General features: G+C 43.4%; 1 protein-coding gene across 2 annotated transcripts in view; it reads left to right on the top strand.

Moving 5' to 3' along the window:
• Positions 1 to 12516: 12516 nt before the first annotated feature.
• The window catches only part of COBLL1 (cordon-bleu WH2 repeat protein like 1), a 120901-nt gene continuing 111993 nt past the window's right edge, over positions 12517 to 21424 (top strand). For both annotated transcript variants that reach the window (XM_074967455.1, XM_074967453.1), the window contains exon 1: positions 12517 to 12651. The gene's annotated coding sequence lies outside the window, so the exon portion shown is untranslated. The remainder of the gene's footprint in view (positions 12652 to 21424) is intronic.

Here is a 21424-nt window from a genome sequence, read left to right as displayed (position 1 = left end):
ATTTTTAAATAAATGTCAAAGAATACTTTCCATAAAAATTGGTGAATTTACTATTATTTTCCTTTAGATTTGGTAGGCCAAGAATTTTTTCTTTCCTTGTGTAGGAGTAATCACATCAGTCCTTTTTATATTTCTCCCCCTCTCCCTCCCCCATCTCTAACCTCCAGTTGCTCATGAGTGGCTCTACAATAAACTAGACCCTGATGCTACACCCACATATAGCCCTACAGAAATCAGTGGGTCTGCATGCAGGGATCTGTCAGCACTATGAAAATTGTAGGATCAGGGCCCTACCCACGTACGCAACAAAATAAAAAAAACATACTGTCCAGTCCTGCATGCAATTTGCTAGTTCAGGCTGCTCTGTTTGCACTGAGTCCCATTAAAAAGTACATCAAATTTTGAGCCTGCTAATCTGAAAGACAAAAAGCTAACAATAAATGAAACAGTTTTAATGGCAAGTAGAGCTTGCCATTAATTTAAAAATATAGGCCCTGTCCCTGCAGTTGAATCCAAAAGGGCAGACCCCTGAGGCTGTCAAAATACAGGTAAACTAAAAACAAAAACTAATCAAATAAAAAATCAGACATACCAATTGCTGTAGTCATTCTACTGTCCTGTCCCCTAACTACACTCTACCCCTTTGTCTACACTTGAAATGTAGCACTTCAGTGTAGACACTATCTGAACTGATGGGAGGGATTCTCCCATCCACGGCCGGTGCAACCACTAGGCGAACTAGGCAGTCGCCTCGGGCACCAAGTGGTTGGGGGCAGACAAAAGTGCGCTCCAGGGAGGCGGTGGAGCGGAGGTGAGCTGGGGCAGAGGGGCACCACCTGCAGCAAGTAACGGGGGTGGGGGTGGCGCACAGGGGAACCGCTCCCCGCTCCAGCTCACCTCTGCTCCATCTCCCTCTCTGAGCGCGCCGCCCCGCTCTGCTTCTCTCCCTCCCAGGCCTGTGTGCCAAACAGCTGATTGGTGCTGCAAGCCTGGGAGGCGGGAGAAGCGGTGGCAGAGGCATGCTTGGGGAGGAGGCGGAGCAGAGCTGAGCTGGGGCGGGGAGTTGCCGCACGGCTCCCCGGGCCGAGGGGCGGGGGAGAGTTGCCGCACGGCTCCCCGAGAGGAGAGGGGGAAACGGGGAGCTGCCGCAGGGGGGGCGCCTCAGGGCGGAGGGGGTGGGTGCAAAGTGGAAGTTTCACCTAGGGCGCAAAACATCCTTGCACCGGCCCTGCTCCCATCAGCATAGGTAATCCAGCTCCTGAGAAGTAGTAGCTAGGTCAATGGAAGAATTCTTCTGCTGACCTAGTGCTTTCTATACAGGAGGTTGTTCTTCTTTCATATGGCTGGTGTAGAGCAGCAACTACAATTTCACCTGAAGTTGATTGAGCCATCAGGAGTAGCAGAATTTATTGCTGTAATGCCTCCTTCATATTTATAAATTGGGCAGTAGGTAGTGATATGTTTGATGGTCTGTCCTGGGGAACCACACTTGCCCACCGCGGTGTCCTTGATTTTCCATTTGTGCATTAGATATTCTCATCTACCATGGTTGGTTTGAATTTGGTTCAGAGTTGACCAAGATGACCATGGAAGGTCAAACCCAGGAACCTTCTGCTTGAGATCTGGCACAAGATGCTTATTTTTTAAGTCTTGTTTAGCCCAATCTGCTTTCCAAGCCTTCTCCTGATCACAGCCTGATTGCATGAGGCTAAGCGAATGTTCCCAGAAAGGCTTGCGGGACATAAGACATTGCAGGAGGGGGTTGTCAAGGTCCTGATGAATAGGAAGACATCTGTTTTCCTGGATTTGCTAAGCTTCATGGAATGTTGCAGCAGTTTGGCGTATGGGCGGGGGAGCGATGTTAGACAGGCCAGGTAGTCATGGTGTTGGAGTCGTCTTAAGGGTTCCTGTGATGCACTGCATCACTGTATTTAGCTGGGTACCTACAAGTCGTAGATCTGCTGCATACCTGTGTACAATATTCAGCTACTGAATATAGAAGTGTCATTGCAGATGTTTGCAACACTGATGTGCCCCAGGTTGTACCTGCTAGTTTCTGGATTATGTTGGCCCTCGTTTTTATCTTTGCAGCTACCTTCTCAAGATGATCATGGAAGGAGAGGGTGCGGTCAAGTTTCACTCCAAGATATGTTGGAGTGTAATTGTATTGCACATTTTTACCACAGAAAGCTACTTTCAGTGTGTTTTTGGCACTCTTATTATCAAGATGAAATGCACTTACTAGTGTTTCTCCAGGGTTTGGTTTAAACCTCCATTTCGGGAAATGGAGTTCCATATTTTGGAGGTCCTCAGTTAATGCTTTCTCAATGTCATGGAGGTCTGATGCTTGGATTGTCATGTCAAGATCATCTGCATATCCAAATTTTTGCGATTTAGTTGGAGGCATGTAAATATTAAAAAGGGTTGGCACGAGTACAGAACCTTGTGGTAGTCTATTGTTTATAATATGGGGTGAGCTGATCTTATAACCCAGGTACACCCGTAGGCATCTGTTACTCAGCATGGTCCACAGCAGGCGAAATGTTTGGTAGGAAGGTATAATTTTAGCAAGTTTCAGCATCAGGCCCTTAATCCACATGGGAGGTTAAGTTGGTTTAACTACATCACTCAGAGATATAGATTTTTCACACCCCTAAGTAACATAACTATGCCAGTGTAAATTCCCAGTGTAAATCAGCCCCTAGCCTCACGTGTGTGTGTCTGTGTGTGTGTGAGAGTGTGTGCACAGGCACATGTGGGGAGGGGGAATGAAGCAGACAGGGGATACAACAGGATGTGATATAAAATGGAAGATAATTTGTTTTATTCCTAGCTCTACTGCTAACTAGCTGTGATCTTGAGCAAACTGCTTAACCTGAAAGTACCTCAGTTTTTCCATTTGAAAAATAGGAATAACAATTGTTAAAGTGAGCTGTAGCTCACGAAAGCTTATGCTCAAATAAATTTGTTAGTCTCTAAGGTGCCACAAGTACTCCTTTTCTTTTTGCGAATTGTTAACTACTTTTCAAAGTAATTAAGCCTCTTAACAACCATACAATGCTTTGAACTATTTGGGTAAAAGGTGCTCCAGAAGTCCAAAGTAGTACTATTATACATTTATAGATGAATGCATGATTAAAGTGTGCAATATTCTTCATCTGAGAACCTACTATTTTAGATGGGCATTGTCAAGGTTCCTTCCCCACTCTGAACTCTAGGGTACAGATGTGGGGACCTGCACGAAAACCTCCTAAGCTTACTTTTACCAGCTTAGGTTAAAACTTCCCCAAGGTACAAACTATTTTACCCTTTGCCCTTGGACTTCCACTGCCACCACCAAACGTTTATCTGGGTTTATTTTTATTAGGAAAGCATTGTTTGGAAACATCTTCCCCCCAAAATCCTCCCAACCCTTGCACCCCACTTCCTGGGGAAGGTTTGGTAAAAATCTTCACCAATTTGCATAGGTGACCACAGACCCAAACCCTTGGATCTTAAGAACAATGAAAAAGCATTCAGTTTCTGAAAAGAAGGATTTTAATAGAAGTAAAAAGTAAAAAAGAATCACCTCTGTAAAATCAGGATGGTAAATACCTTACAGGGTAATTAGATTCAAAACATAGAGAATCCCTCTAGACAAAACCTTAAGTTACAAAAAGACACACAGACAGGAATATCCATTCTATTCAGCACAGCTTAATTTCTCAGCCATTTAAAGATATCATAATCTAATGCATATCTAGCTAGATTATTACTTACTAAGTTCTAAGACTCCATTCCTGTTCTGTCCCCGGCAAAAGCATCACACAGACAGACACAGACCCTTTGTTTTTCTCCCTCCTCCCAGCTTTTGAAAATATCTTGTCTCCTCATTGGTCATTTTGGTCAGGTGCCAGCGAGGTTATCCTAGCTTCTTAACTCTTTACAGGTGAAAGGATTTTTCCTCTGGCCAGGAGGGATTTTAAAGGTGTTTACCCTTCCCTTTATATTTATGACAGGCATACAAAAATGTGTCCCCATGCCTATAGTAATACTTTCAGTGGCTGTGTGCATGCATATGCATGCTCACTAAAAACCCCACCCAGATACTGGAATTCAAACATGATAAAAGGCAACTCTAATAGGATGCTATGTTATGTAAGCTGACTGGCTACTCTACAGTAAAATCACTTGTAGATTTTTAATATTTTTTTTTGTAAACAAAAATAAGGGCCTACAAGAGCCCTATAAATTGTTCAATGTTTTGCCATTCTGCTGGGATGCCAAAAGTTTGATTTTTTTTAAATATCCATTTCCTCTGAACTGATAAAATAAAGCAGTTCTGCTTTCCGCCTCATTTAGTAATGCACCATAATATTAATTTAACATAGGAAACGCCCTTCTCTTTCATGCTCCACTCCCCTATTGCACAATGCTGTTCAAAACAGCCATTGTACTATATTATTTTCCATGCACAAAACTATGTGGTAGTTGAGAATGTAAAGGCGGTATGGCTAAGTATCTCAAAATCAGGAAATGACAACATTAAAGTTAGGAAGACAAGGTGGGTGAGGTAATATCTTTTATTGGACCAACTTCTGTTAGAATCTTTTATTGAACCAATAGAAGGTGGTTCAATAATAGATATAACTTCACCCACCTTGTCTCCCTAATATCTTGGAACTGACATGGCTACAACACTGCACACAACGTTAAAGTTACATATACAAGTAAATGCTAAAAGAAAGAAATTCTAAATAGACCTTTCCCACTTTGTGAATGGAATTCAGTGAAAAATGCTGTGTTCTATTTGATTTAATATTTTAAATAGCATTCACCACTGGCAATAATAGTCACAAATGCGTGAAAATTACCGGTATACCATATTTTACATTTCTAAAGCCCCTTTCATCCCAAAGTGTTTACATACAGCATCACTGGACTGCAGCCACCTCTGGGGTGAAGGAAAGCAACCACTAACATGATGCCCAGTGGCTGGGTGGAGGTATGGGGATTTTTTCAAAAAACAACTGGACAACTAGCTACTGTTACAAAAAGTGACACAGGCTGTTTAGTGTTTATTCAGAACAGATAGGATCTTGTTTTTATTAATTTCAGTTCTTCATGAAAGACCCACACTCAGAAAACTTCATGGAACTTTATGTACCTACCTGAAAAGGATGAATTTTTGCTTAAAATAGAAACTGGAACTAACAGTCCCTGGTTCTTGAAGGTTATGCTAACAATGGTCAGAACTGTCACCTAGTAGTACATTAAAAAAGTTCAGTAGGCCAGGACTTGTCACATGGGTTAATGCTTTTCAGTAACTGATTGTGTTACCTCAGAACATTCTAAAAGGATGGAGTGGAAATCCATCAACTTCATGAAAAAACTCGTACAGGTACAGACAGACATCATCTTCCTTTCCAAATGCAAACAGATGGGCATCAAACCTAAAGGACTAAAGGTAAAAAAATCCATTACAGTCTACATATCACACAGAGTATGCTGAGAGATTGTGCCACACACTCTCAAAGAAACTGCGAAACCACCTGATCAACATCCTCTACAGCAAACAGGGAAAGATTAAGAATGAGCTCTCAAAACTGGATACTCTCAAAAAAAAAACAACCTTCCACACAAACTTCCTCATGGATAGACTTTACAAAAACTAGACAAGCCATTTACAACACACACTTTGCTTCTCTACAAAGGAAAAAGGACACTAAACTATTTAAACTGCTACATGCCACAAGGAACCACAACAGTAGTTCCCTTAACCCACCCAACAATATTGTTAATCTTTCCAGCTATACTCTTAGCCTGGCAGAAGAGTCTGTCCTATCTTGGGGCCTGTCCTTTTGTCCCTCCAGGCCCACAAACATGATACAGTTCTGCGGTGACCTAAAATCCTACTTTCGACATCTCCGACTCAAAGAATATTTCCAACACACCTCTGAACAACATACTAACCCACAGAATCCTTCCTACCAGCACTACAAAAAGAAGGATTTTGTGTGGACTCCTCCTAAAGGTTGAAACAACAGTCTGGACTTCTACATAGAGTGCTTCCGCCGACGTGCACAGGTTGAAATTGTGGAAAAGCAGCATCACTTGCCCCATAACCTCAGCCGTGCTGAACACAACGCCATCAACAGCCTCAGGAACAACTCTGACATCATAATCAAAAAGGCCGACAAAGGAGGTGCTGTCGTCATCATGAATAAGTTGGAATATGAACAAGAGGCTGCTAGGCAGCTCTCTAACTCCACATTCTACAGGCTTTTATCCTCTGATCCCACTGAGGATTACCAAAAGAAACTACACCATCTGCTCAAGAAAATCCCTGGAAAAGCACAGGAACAGATCTGTACAGAACTCCGACCACGGGTATTCTATTTGCTACCCAAGATCCATAAACCTGAAAATCCTGAATGCCCCATCATCTCAGGCATTGGCACTCTAACAGCAGGATTGTCTGGCTATGTGGACTCTCTCCTCAGGCCCTACACTCCCAGCACTCCCAGCTATCTTCGAGACACCACTGACTTCCTGAGGAAACTACGATCCATCGTTGATCTTCCAGAAAACACCATCCTGGCCACTATGGATGTAGAAGCCCTCTACACCAACAATCCACACAAAGATGGACTACAAGCTATCAGGAACAGTATCCCCGATAATGTCACGGAAACCTGGTTGCTGAACGTTGTGACTTTGTCCTCACCCACAACTATTTCACATTTGGGAACAATATATACCTTCAAGTCAGCAGCACTGCTATGGGTACCCACATGGCCCCACAGTATGCCAACATTTTTATGGCTGACTTAGAACAACGCTTCCTTAGCTCTCGTCCCCTAAGACCCCTACTCTACTTGAGCTACATTGATGACATCTTCATCATCTGGACCCATGGAAAAGAAGCTGTTGAGGTATTCCACCATGATTTCAATAATTTCCATCTCACCATCAACCTCAGCCTGGACCAATCCACAGAAACGGTCCATTTCCTGGACACGACTGCGCTAATAAGCGATGGTCACATAAACACCACCCTATACCAGAAACCTCCGACCGCTATACTTACCTACATTCCTCCAGCTTCCATCCAGAACACACCACACAATCCATTGTCTACAGCCAAGCTCTAAGATACAACCGCATTTGCTCTAATCCCTCAGACAAACACCTACAAGATCTCTATCAAGCATTCTTACAACTACAATACCCACCTGCTGAAGTGAAAAAACAGATTGACAGAGCCAGAAGAGTACCCAGAAATCACCTACTACAGGACAGGCCCAACAAAGAAAATAACAGAACTCCACTAGCCATTGTAGTAAGATGAGGCCCTGAAACATAAAAGCTTGGTATTGGAGGCCCGGTATGAGACCTCAGGCCAGAGCTAAAGTAATGGTCAAGACTTTGCTAACATAAAGCAAAGTTAAGCTGTGAGCCAGAGGCAGGCCCTGCTCACAGAAGTTGGCAAGGAAAGGGCTGATGTTGCATAAATATATGCTGTTGCACAAACATATATCTAAAGTGTATTGGATACCAGAGCCATACACAAATGGTACAAGAACATTCTTATACCGTCCACATAGATAACAAGGACAGGGGCAAAAGGCTAGTATGATGGATTGAGTTGTTTTGTTCAAACCAACATGTACAAGGTGACAGGTAGCATTACTGCGTAGAAGGGTGGTGCATTGTTATGTAAAGGGGTTGCACCTCAATACGTCAGGAGTGTTATGTAACTTGTTTGTACCTGTGTATAAGAATACATCCCTGGGGCCGTGTCTTTGTCTGGCCTAGGGGGCAGTAGAAAGTCCCGCCACTGACTGAGCTGTTTCCATTGTCAGGGAGCACATAGGGACTAGCAACAAACTGTAGATATATAATCCGGAGAGTTAGAGACTGTGTTTCTCTTCGACAATAAACCTGGCTGACATGCCTTCGTACCACACTGGAATCTGTGGTCATTGGGGGTTCTCTGGGGGTCTGCTGTGCCAGTGATCTGCAGAGCCAGGGCAGCACACAGAAGGAACACACGCACGCATGCAGCCGACTGATATCAAAATTGAGCAAGAACAGACCACCACACCGGTGGCATCTGACAACAGCCATCACCTTCAGCCCCCAAATAAAACCTCTCCAGCGCATCATCAAAGATCTACAACCTATCCTGAAAGACGATCCCTCACTCTCACAGATCTTGGGAGACAGACCAGTCCTTGCTTACAGACAGTCCCCCAACCTGAAGCAAATTCTCACCATCAACCACACAACAAAAACACTAACCCAGGAACCTATCCTTGCAACAAAGCCTGATGCCAATTCTGTCCACATATCTATTCGAGTGACACCATCATAGGACCTAATCACGTCAGCCACGCCATCAGGGGCTTGTTCACCTGCACATCTAACAATGTGATATATGCTATCATGTGCTAGCAATGCCCCTCTGCCATGTACATTGGCCAAACTGGACAGTCTCTATGCAAAAGAATAAATGGACACAAATCTGACATCAGGAATCATAACATTCAAAAACCAGTAGGAGAACACTTCAACCTCTCTGGTCACTCAGTCACAGACTTAAAGGTGGCAATTTTGCAACAGAAAAGCTTCAAAAACAGACTCCAACGAGAAACTGCTGAACTGGAATTAATTTGAAAACTAGATACCATTAACTTGGGCTTAAATAGAGACTCGTAGTGGTTGGGTCATTACAAAAATTGAATCTATTTCCTTACACCTTCTTATCAACTGTCTGAAACGGGCCATCTTGATTATCACTACAAAAGTTTTTTTTCTCATGCTGATAATAGCTCATATTAACTAATTAGCCTCTTACAGTTGGTGTGGCAACTTCCACCTTTTCATGTTCTTTGTATGTATATATATCTTTTTACTATACGTTCCATTCTACGCATCTGATGAAGTGGGCTGTAGCCCACGAACGCTTATGCTCAAATAAATTTGTTAGTTGCTCAGGTGCCACAAGTACTCCTTTTCTTTTTGTGGATACAGGCTAACACGGCTGCTACTCTGAAACCTGTCATTAATTTATGTCAGCTATACAACTAATGATCTGACCACTTACTAAACAATAGCTTCCCAAATCTGTTTGAGAAAGTGAAAGGACTTACTTAAACTTGTTGTTTTACAGTAACAGAAAAGGATTCACTTTCAGGGACACAGATAGAGTTAACAGACCACTTATCCAGTATTCCCTGGCTGTTATTTCATAGTAGACTTCTGTCCATTATGCAAGGCAGGTACTCTCACTTAGCTTTTTACATGAGCAGCATTTTGAAGTCAGCACAGCACTTTGAACCTCACTAAAGAATGAGATACATAGGTTAAATAAAATCTAAACTGTCTCAAACAACTACTTTTTATATAATATTAATAAAGCTTTGCTTGAAGAATGGCCTGCAGGCATCCAGCCTGTGGTACGCTGCATTTGATTAACAACCAGGGGTTAAAGTGAAGGGAATTTGGAGTGTGAGAATGAGAATGGAAGCACAGCTTCTGCTCCTCTCTCTGGCTTGGGTTCCCCAGTGAACCCTTTCTTCCTTGGCTGGGCAGCTGGGAGCTCCCCCTCAGGGTTCAATCTACTTGGGTGTGTCACTGTTGACACTGGTTTCCTTATGTTTTTTCCACACAATGTTGGTGTTGAAAGTTTATGCTAATAGCTGTGTTTCTCCCTGTCATTACTGAGTTTCTATCATTGGCACAAGTAAGTGATTCAGTACATGGAACTCTTTTTTTAAAACTGGTACTGAACCAAAGTTCTAGAATGATGCTAGGGATGGGCAGTGTGCAGTATCTTTTAAATGAGACATAAAATTTAGTATTCTGGCCATTTGGATGATGTCCTGTGACTTACTGTAACTAAAGAGCCAATGAAATTTGCTTCAGAGCAGGGGTTTTCATTCCACTTTGCCATATTTTAATTGTGGTAATTATTCTGCATATCTAAACACCCTCTGAATTATCAATTGTGTATGATATTTTTTATTTTCAGTTCTAAGCTGTTACTATTTTACACCTTAGAGGTGGCTGCACTTCACTAATGTGTGAAACATTCAATAGGATGGCCTACTTGATGGCCCCACCCAAGAATCACCTGGCTAGTGCATTAGCTTATTTTGTATTGGTAACATATCAGGATATCCTGGCAGTGAATGTGGAAATCTGGCCCCACCAGCATCACTCAGGCACTATTCCAGAGACAGAGAGTGGAGAATTTTATGGTGGCTAAGTGGCCTGACAAGCCTTTTCAGTCTTCACACCAACCCTGGAGGGGACAAGCACTTGGCAATTTGAGGGGTCATCAGAACTGTCAAGAAAAAATGATGGACTGGCAAAGAAGACAAATGGGGAGAGAGACTTCCATATGGATTCCTGCATCATACTTCAACTCACAGGGATTCACTGGACACTATTTCTCAGGAGGCTGTGCTATGGAGTGGCCATGGGAGCCCATCTGATTCATCAATTATTTATTTTTTAGTGTGGGGAACTGAAACAGACTAGTTGGGTGTGCCAAATGATGGTGTGTGATTATACAGGGTGTGGGTAACCACATACCTGTGGTCTGACTGATCAGACAGTATCAGGCCTATGTACTCTTTATCGTAAAAGGAGAATACAATTGAGAAAAACACCCACAGTAAAAGGGAAAGCATAACATATAGTCAATGTCTATGTTACAATATTCCTTACAGAATAATTATTTGATACAATGAAAGAAGATCAGCAACTGTCTGTCATGGTGATGGAAAGAAGAATTCTGGGAATTTCAATCCACGACTGAGTGCCCAGTGAAGTGATCAGACAGCAGATTGGAGTGCAGGACGTCGTTGAAAGCAGGCATAGTAAAATGCGATGGGCCGGGCATATAGCGAGGCTCATTGACAATTGATGGACTGCAGCTGTTGCTGAGTGGTACCCACGGAAACTGAAATGACCACCTGTCCGACCTCCAAAGAGATGGGAAGATTTTACCATGAAAAGACATGGCCACACATGGAGAAGGAAGGCCAGGATATGGGAAGAATGGAAGATGTGTTGTAATCGGTGCAATCGTTATGAGGGCTGAAGGACCGATCGATCAAGGTGACAGTGTAAGATTCCTAGCTGTGCTACCACTAGAACTAGTTGTTGTATTGGCAAAAATGAAAAGCCAGTGAAAAAAATTGAGTGCTAAGTACTATATTGTAAACATCGTTTTAATGAAGAATCATCTATTTTAATGAATTCATTATCTATGGGCAGGGCCGTCCCTAGGGGGGTGCGGGGCTGGGACAAAATCCCTGCCCCCACTATACCCCTTCCCCCAAACCCCCTCCGTGCCCCTGCTCCGCCATCTCCCCCAAGCCCCTGCCCCTTTCTGGATTCTGCCCCCTCCCGCGAGTGACGCTGGGAGCCAGCAGGGCAGGGTCGCTCGCTGCTGCCAGCGCCAGACCCCCCACTAATCCTCCAGGCCGCCCTGAACCCCATATCCTTATGGGTTGCCTTCGTCCGGCCTATGGATGGGACGGCCCTGTCTGTGGGTTAGATACTCACAATACAGTACCAGTGCAGACACTGCACTGTTGGACAAGTTCGGTCACACAACGCAGGTTGTAAAGGAGCAATTCTTTCACATAAACAAGATTAAAGTGCTGTCATACACAGGATGCAAACAAAATGAAAGCATTTTCCCCTAATCTGTTGTAGAACAATAGTTGTTACTTGTAACAATGAACGTGGGGAAAGAGACAAATGTGATTAAATTGACAACATCTCCACGAGGCCCCATTTAGATTTTATTCAAGGAAATAACTTTTTAGTTAAGGGAATTTTTTTTTGTTTTAATTTATCATCTGAGTTTTGGCAACCCAAACATTGCAACATTATGCTAGGACATAAGAACAAGCAAAACCTGCCCTCGGTCGTATATTTGCACGGCAACAACAGGGCACCGGGTGCTTTCAGACTAATCAGTTTCAATTTTGCCTGCCCTCTAATTTTCGTTTTGCGCAGCCAGACAGGATCAAAGGGACCAGAGGAGAGAGAACGCCGCAGACTTGCCCCCTTCAGTCCTAGGGCTTGCGCGGAGCAGGCAGGGACGTGTATCTTTAACAGAGACTAGGTCTGATCGCTGGTGCGGAAGGAAGAAGGGGCTGATGAGAGGCGGCCCTCGCCTATCTCCCCCACGCCAAAGCAGCCTCGCGGGACTCCCACTCGGGGAATTGCACCCTCCCCCCGACCAGGATAAGGCGGGCAGGTGGTGACAGCCAGACCTTTCGCTGTGTGTGCCCCGCCTCTCGAGCGGCCTGGGCTCTCCGCCCCCGTCTCTCCCCACCTGTAGGGCTCTCCGCCCGGCCTTCCGCACGCCCTAGTGGTGGGTTGGGGGAAGCGGGGCCCGGAGCAGCCGGGGAAAGAGGAAAATTCCAGCGCGAAGGAAGGCCAGCCCTGCCCCGCCTCCCCGCGGCGGGGAGAGGAGCGAGAGGCTGCGCTGGCCGGGGCGGAGTGGGGCTGTGCCGGGAGCAGGGAACCCTGCGAGCGGCTGGGAGGGAAGCCGCTGTTCAGCCCGAGCCGGAGCGGCAGGGGAAGAGCGGCCCGCGGCGGCAGCAGCAGCAGCAGGGGACGGCTCCGCCTGTCGAGTTTTCCAAGGTGTGGTTTGTAACGCGCCCCATGGCTGCCCTGGGGGCGGAGGGGGGGATACTCGCGCCCCGGGGTGCGGCTGGCGCTGGGCTGCGGAGCCGCGACGTCTCCCGGAGCCCCTTGCAAACAGGTGACGGGGGAGGAGGGCAGCCGAGGAGCTGTGCCGGGCGCGCCTCCCGGCCAGCGTGGAGTCCCGCCCCGGCCCGGCCGGAATGGAGCCCAGTCAGCTGCCCCGGGGGGCCAAGCGCTGCGCGCCCAGCCCAGGGAACGGGCGACCGCGTCTGGCGGGCAGCGGCAGCCCTGCCTCCCTGCGGGTAAGCACAGCAACTCATGGCAAGTGTGAGGGCCCCAGCCCCGCGTCTCGTGTGCGCAGGCACCGCCGTCCTCTGCTGCTGGCTCGCGTGAGCTTTCACTGGCCGTTGCCGAGCTGCAGGCAGCTGCTCGCCTCTTTCCCCTGGCCGAGGTTACCGGGTCTGCGCGGATTGGAAAGTGGAAGTTCAGCTGACGGGAAGGGGGGGGGAGGGAGGGGTAGGTGCCCACAGCACCTTGAGCAGGGCACATCCACCACCTCAGCAACAAAGGGCCGTTGTGGAACTGTAGCTTTTGAAAGGTAATACCTGGGGACGGTTATGGCTGCGCCTCGGCACGAGGCAGCTCTCTGGGTCTCTGGAAGGGGCTGCAATTGTGACTAATCTGACTGGCGGAATCAAACGCAGTAAATGCTTTTTTCTAAACACAAACCATCTTGAAAGGGAAACAGACTTGAAAGAGACTAAAGCAATACTTCAGACAACGCTGGTTGGCTGGCAGATACTAAGTGATTGGGTCCTTCAGCTATAACTTTCTTCGCTCTCTCTCTTTATCCAGTGCTCTTATGGTGTCACCTGAAGTAGAGTTCATGTGATGAAATGTCATGTAAACACACGTGTTGATTGTATTTCGCATTTGTGGAAACAAAATGGGGGGGGAAAGTTTGTTTTGCAAAACTAACAAAAACCCCAACAGTTTGAGGATGAGATTAGTTGGAGATGAACACAAGCATTCACCTAGTCAAGAATAGGAACCAAAACTATGAACCTTGAACCAAAAGAATCGGAGAACTTTCATATGCTTGTTTTCTCTCCTCGTAAGACAAGTTATTCTGTCTTTGACGTAAATAATATTTTACTCAAATGGCTAGATAATACAAAGACACACACTCTTGCTTCCGTGTTAAGAAAAACAAGCTACTTGGAATTCATATTGGGATTATTTAATGGGTGTAGCTGTAATTTTCTCTTAGAATGTTATGAAAGGAATTTCTTCAGAAGCAAGTCAGTACCTGCTTATTCATATCCTTGTCCATGTAATGGTTGGCGATAGACTAGAAAATTCTCAGGACCCCAAAACTCTAGTTACAGTGCTATCTAACAAATGTTTAATTACATAGAAGAAAAATTCCTCAGATCACTGCAGCTGAAGCATTGCAGCAATGTTCTAATATATGAGGGCCAGGAAATTAACTGAATATTGGGAAAAGTGAAGCTAATTGTTCAGGTCTTTGGTAATTGTCCAATGTGAAATGCAAAAAGTGAACAGACAGCTTCAGTATGAAAAAATGAAACCCAGTTTTTAAAATTGTCTGTCTGTTTTAACAATCTAAAATCCTTTTAGTGTCACAGATAAGAAAAATTTACTTTTTATTTTCTTTTACTTGACAGTGCTGATATGAAATACCATTGGTGCAGACCAGTTATTTTAGTTGTAGGCATTTTCAGTTCTGTGTCATTTCTAATGCTCTAACATTGTAGTCATTCTGTCTTTTTTGCTTATCTTCCTTTCTTATCTGTATGGTTAAATCCATGATAGTTCATGATTTTTTCTTTAAAATTTGAGTGGCCAGCGTAGTAATGCTTTAATATGTAGATGGAAGTAGTGTATATTTTTTGTAAAATTAATAGAAACAAAATCTGGAATATAAATAGATGAGGGATTGATCATTGAGGAAGAAAATACAGTAACTGCTGTCATAAACAAAATTACTCTTGCTCTGTTTTGGGGAATCAGGGAGCTAAGAGGAATCAGATATACAAAATAGCAAAAAGGGGAGGATCATTGGCCTGAATGCCCGTAAGACTCATTCTCTTAGTTAGGGACTGCAGGTGTTCAGCACCGTTGATAATCAGGCCATATATTCCAAAGTAATACAATTTACTTTCCAGTTTTTATAAATGAACACACTTACGTATTGACATAAACACTTTCTGGAATGTGAGACTATAAATGGGAATAGAATTATTTGATTTAAGATTATTAGATTAGCAGAAGAAGAAAATAAAATTTGGATTTCTGGATAGATCTGTTTCAAGTCCCATATATCCACCTCATTTATGAATCTTTTGGGAACAGGTATTTATAAAATTATAGCCTTGTAGCAAGTCTATACTTATTATTAATAAGTCATTAAGAACTGATATTTAAAAGAGGGGTAAACAGTTAATAGAGGTAGAACAAGAGAGGGTTATTTCTTGTGTTTACAAGACTTCGGGCATGCAAATCAAGTTTTCGTTGCTCCAGCAAAAGAGCAAGCACGTAATAGTAATGTGAGAACATGCAAATAGTGCATTATAACTGTACTTCTGAAATCTTTTAAGTTCCTTGTTTATACTTATTTCATTTTTAAAAGAGTTTGAATTGCTAGATGATGCCATTTCAGCTGTTCTTACAATTTCCTTAGGCCTGAAGCATGTCATGTATTACTTTTGGTGAATTATGACTTGAATTCTGATTGCTATATTTTTGCTGTAAATCAGTAGAATAGCCTGTTTCTTTAATACCTCTTAAGATATCTGTCAGCTAGTGCATTTCATTTTTTAAAAAAGTGCAGCTAATAAAACTTACTCTGTTTACCACTGCAGGCATATTTACAGGCAACTTAACAACTCTGAAATAACTGTTGCTTTGAAAATTAATGTTGTCATTGTTTCTTCCTTACTCATTTCAACTGGGTCCATCTATTAGCAGTTTTAATTATTTCCTGAAGATGGTCTGAGTTTGCTGACCAAAACATTGAGTTTCAAAGAAATGTCTGTTATTCTTTAATGTAGTTTTTTCTGACTGTCCAGCTACTAAAACAATACACTGGTCCAACTTAACCGGTAATTTTCTGAAATAAGGACTGCAGAATCAGGTCTTAGATAAAAAGTGTAAATCCATGCTTATGTCATAGAAATACTTCTACCAACCAGAATTTATATTTCTATTTAAATTTTAGAATTGTTTTATATATTTAACTTTTATAACAAAAAATGCACCATGAGACTCATCAGTGTTTTATGTGGTTTCTGTTGTCTAAAATATCCCTTTTAGAATCGGGACTATCAGTTGTCCCTTTTTATGTTTGAAAACTTGATTTTCCTTCTCCTTTGTTTCACCTAGAGTTGGAAAAAAATAGCTGTTTTATTAATTGCATCAAAATGGTGGATCTTAATTCTGTTGTTCTTCTCTCATATGCCTGGTTCTCCAATGATTCTGAGAGTTCTGTGTAAGTAGAGGAAGCAGAATATAAAAGCTAAGATGCTTTATACAATAATAATGCCCTCCTGTACATGGGTTCAAATGACTTGGTGCCCCTTTTTTAAATTATTTTTCAAATACAACATACTTGAAAAATTGAAAGTATTAAACTAATTTAATAACTTAGACGTTTGTGTGTGCTGCTTGTCCCATCTGTTGCTATTCATGTTGGTCCATAATTGTGTTGGTTGCTAGCCACCAAACTTTGGTTTGATAATGGTTTAAGAAATAAAAGGGTTAAAAAGTTAACTTCTGAAAAGGAGGATCCAGTGAAATGCTTTTGTACACCAAAACAATTCCTAATCCTCCATCTGAATGAAGTTGTTGGAAAGATTGGGTAATCTAGAAAGGACAGGATTTGGAATAGTGATTTCCTTTGCTTAAATTACCAAATAATAAAGTAACAGCCTTATGTTTTTGTCTTACTCATACAGTCAGGTGGACTTACAGAGACAATGCTGCTAATCCCGGTTAGTTAGCAAGCAGTTGTTGGTGATGAAATGCATTTTAAACAGTCTCTAAAGAAATCGCTGGACACGTTTATTGATAAATGTTTGAGTTTAGAAAATTAATTTGTGCTAAATTTGAAATCTGATACCTTTTGAAACCTTTAATTCTAGAAAATTGATAAAGGTATTTTTTTTTTTTTAGGCTGGAAACTTATATATGGTTTAGCACTGGTGTAATGGTCTTCAGTGATGTATTTACAGGACTTTGTTCTTTGGAATTTTTACCATCTGTTACGCTGTGATGGGCTTTGGGAGAAGCTTCTCATGATTATTTCCCAAAGGTTAAATGTTTGCATGCATGTTTCTTGTACCTACTGAGGGGAAAAATCAATCATTTGATAGAAACTACTGTAGATGAATCCTTTTTTCTGGTATCTTTGGGGAAAAAAGGGGGTAAATTTGACCAGTTTCTCTTCGGCTGGAGTTGAATTCAGAGCAGGTAAGAATGTCGAGATTTATAGCTTCAGAAAAAAGATTCTTGACCCTTGTGAGCTGCAGTATGCATTATACCAATACTCGAGTGAGTTTGACATTTTCTAGTGATGTGAATAAAATATCATTAGCTGGTACATCCTTATAATATATCATGGTGGAAGACAGGCAAGTAGATTTTGTGCCTATGTTGGTAAATTCTAGAGGCAATTTTGCAAACAGGTATATAGCTAACCTGATTATTTATCTTTGGAAGATCAAAATAGGATTAATTTGTACTATCAAAAGTTCTATTTATTACATAATTTTAAATTAAAGATAAAATGGTTTCTGACAGAATACAGACACATTCGCTTTCCAAACAAAAACACTATAAAAATGTCTCACAGCAAAAAGCAGACTTATGCAAATGTTGGGGAAAATTCTCTTCACTGGAGGGGTAGAAAGAGCTTGGCAAGAGAGAGAGGGGAGGGAGCTGAGCCATCAATTTCTACAGTATTTAAACTTCCATTTTAAAATAATGTTCAGCATCTAGCCTTTCAAGTTTCCTTCCCCACTCTGAACTCTAGGGTACAGATTTGGGGACCTGCATGAAAGACCCCCTGAGCTTATTCTTACCAGTTTAGGTTAAAACTTCCCCAAGGTACAAACTTTTACCTTTTGTCCTTGGACCTTATGCTGCCGCCACCAAGCGTGTTAAACAAAGAACAGGGAAAGAGCCCACTTGGAGACGTCTTCCCCTCAAGCCCTACACCCCCTTTCCTGGGGAAGGCTTGATAAAAATCCTCACCAATTTGCATAGGTGAACACAGACCCAAATCCTTGGATCTTAAGAACAATGAAAAAGCAATCAGGTTCTTAGAAGAAGAATTTTAATTAAAGAAAAAGTAAAAGAATCACCTCTGTAATCAGGATGGTGAATACCTTACAGGGTAATGAGATTCAAAACATAGAGATTCCCTCTAGGCAAAACCTTAAGTTACAAAAAGACACAAAAACAGGAATATACATCCCATTCAGCACAGTTATTTTAACAGCCATTTAAACAAAACAGAAATCTAACGCATATCTAGCTAGATTACTTACTACGTTCTAAGACTCCCTTCCTTTTCTGTTCCCGGCAAAAGCATCACACAGACAGAGCTTTTGTCCCCCCTCCCCCACCACCACCCTCCAGCTTTGAAAGTATCTTGTCTCCTCATTGGTCATTTTGGTCAGGTGCCAGCGAGGTTATCCTAGCTTCTTAACCCTTTACAGATGAAAGGGTTTTGCCTCTGGCCAGGAGGGATTTTATAGTTCTGTATACAGAAAGGTGGTTACCCTTCCCTTTATATTTATGACATAGCCATTATGGGTTTGAAAACCATTTTCCAAGTATGTGTTTTTTGCAGTTGTCTTATTAAATCTGCAGACTGCTTCAGCATCTCTGCTGCTGCTCACAGTTTTTCATTAGTTAAAGTACATCAAAATAATAGGGGGGAGTTCACTATTTTTTTGTCATTACAAATCTCATTACATTATTCTGTGGTGATGAGATGGAGAAAGATAAAGGAGGTAAAAGCAGAAATGTATTCAAAAAGACTTCAAGGCAACCAAACAAAAAAGTTTGTGCATGGAGCTAAGCTGATTGGAGGAAATACCTGGTGCTCCCTAGGGCCTAGGCAATGTGTCTTAATGCTATTATATGGTCTTGATCAGTGGTGAGCTGGAGCCGGTTTGCACCGGTTAGCTAGAAACGGTTGTTAAATTTAGAAGCCCTTTTAGAACCGGTTGTTCCGCGAGGGACAACCGGTTCTAAAAGGGCCTCTAAATTTAACGGCCAAGAGTGGTGCCTTAGGCGCCGACTCCATGGGTGCTCCAGCTCTGGAGCACCCAAGGGGAAAATTTGGTGGGTGCAGAGCACCCACCGGCAGCTCCCCACCCCACACCCAGCTCCAGTTCACCTCTGCTCTGCCTCCGTATCCTCCCCTGAACGTGCTGCCCAGCCCTGCTTCTCTGCCCCCCCCAGGCTTCCCGTGAATCAGCTGTTCACGTGGGAAGCTGGGGCAGGCTGAGATGCAGGCCACGGCTTCCCGCTCAGGCCCAGGGAGGCAGAGGTGAGGCGGGGGGGTGAGGAGGGCCGTCCGCACCGCAGCAGGTAACCCGGGGGGGGCGCGCAGGAGAATCGCTCCCTGCCCCACCTCACCTCGGCCTGAGCGGGAAGCCGCTCTGTGCTCCCTGGCTTCCCGCTGAACAGCTGATTCGCGGGAAGCGGGGGGGGGCGGGGGCGGAGAAGCAGAGGGGGGCGGTGCGTTCGGAGCGGTGGCGGAGGTGAGGTGAGCTGGGGCTGGGCACGGTGCGGGGAGCTGCCGGTGGGTGCTCTGCACCCACCAAATTTTCCCCAGGGGCGCTCCTGCCCCAGAGCACCCAGGGAGTCGGCGCCTAAGGCGCCACTTTTGATATGATCAGTGGGGGAGCAGCCACTCCCCCGCTCCCCCCCAGCTATGCTCCCCCGCCCCTAGGAGCCAGAGGGACCTGCCGGATGCTTCTTGGGAGCTGCCCGAGGTAAGCACCTCCGGGACTCCCCACCTCTGCCCCCTGGCAGGTGCCTCTATCTCTTAGGGGTGGGGTGGGCACCCACTACGGTGGCCCACGAGCCCCTCCTGCCCGATTCTGGGGGCAGTCAGGGGACAGGGCAGGGGTCCTGGGGGTGGGGGGGCATCAAGGAACGTGGGGGGGTTGGATGGGGCAGGAGTCCCGGGGGGCGGGGGTGGGCAATGACCCCCTCGTGGGGTGAGGAGGGAACCCGTTGTTAAGATTTTGGCAGCTCATCACTGGTCTTGATCAGGTTAGAGAATCTGTACTGGTATAAATAAATAAAATGAAGAGTAATCCAGGTTCTTTTAAGCACGTTTTAAAATACATTCTGCACTTTCCTGCCTCTTTGACAACTAGGGGTTATATCATGAGAAAATTGCTGCTAGGTTATGTTTTTTGTTTTTTGTTTTTAAATAGACTAGCTTTTATGACCTTTAAGCAGTCTCTGTGCTTCATCAATCATTGGGATTACTATTGTGGCCTATATAGTATTGCTGATTCTTACAATTTTATTGCAAGTCCAGAGATTTTTGGTTTTATTTCTTAAAAATATAATGATTGGAGATAAGTGATTGTGAAACTCCACTTTCCTTTTTCCAAAAAGTAAGTATCTAGCCCTCCCAGTTGCAGAGGAAAGCTTGAAACCTGACCCAACGTACTCCAGAGGCTCAAAACTCAGAATCCAAAATTTAACACTGATTTAAAATCATGAGACTTTGAAATCTCCTGATTTTCATGAGCATTGAGGTTGATGCATTGCTTACGCAGGTTACAACAAGGGAGGGGGGAGTGTGATGCAGATTTGGGCGGTGGGGGGAGGTTCTTGTATGCATCTTCAGTGAATTGAATCCATTATCTTCCCTACAAATCTTCAGAACTATTTAGAAAATGTTAAGCACAATGAACTGTTATTTTAAAATTGAATTATATAGTATCTCTTTTGTAAACACTAACATCAGATTAATTTATTATATTAGACTTTGCAGCATTCAGCCAATAAATTGTAGCTGTGAAACAGTCAGATAACACTTATACTAAAGTTCTAAAGGTTTACATCCAATCTATGAACCCTCTGTTATGAAATTCCATTAATGGTGTGAGATCCTCTAAAAGCGAAGTTCCCAGTGGTGGTAGTTATGAAAGAAATGTGAAGTTCATTAGTACCTCTGAAAATTTAGGAGCAATGCTTTCACTTTAGTCACATGTAGCAAACAGAATCTTTGCTGGAGTTCTGCATGGAATTATTTAGTAACTCTCTGTTTTATTATGCAGTTAACAGAATGCATACTTATATCAGAAACCGTTCTGGAAGTGTGAAATTTTAATCAGTATACAGGAATATTTTTATGGGTGAACGAGAGTAAGACTGTTGTGCTTATGATGCTAATTAGTAGCCCTAGCTAGAATTAGTTGTGAGAAAGCACATGCCTTCAATTCACCTAAATCCAGAGTCGGATCACCTCTACAATTCCATTTTTTGTCCTCTCCTGGGCGGATGCTGCCAGTCGTTGTGAAATGCATGAATGAATTCTTAACAAGTGTCCACCTGGGAGTATGATTGATAAACACAGGTCCATTGGGGTCCTAACCAGGAGTCTAGTCTTAGATAAGATAAAAATATATGCAACTGTAAGGAGCACAGAAAATATGTTTAGAAAACAATGCAACAAAAAAAGGAGAAAAATCAAACTGGCAACAGTAACAGCTTT

Source organism: Natator depressus, chromosome 11, assembly GCF_965152275.1.
Source record: "Natator depressus isolate rNatDep1 chromosome 11, rNatDep2.hap1, whole genome shotgun sequence".
Classification (NCBI taxonomy): domain Eukaryota; kingdom Metazoa; phylum Chordata; order Testudines; family Cheloniidae; genus Natator; species Natator depressus.
This window is presented reverse-complemented; position numbering and strand designations above follow the sequence as displayed.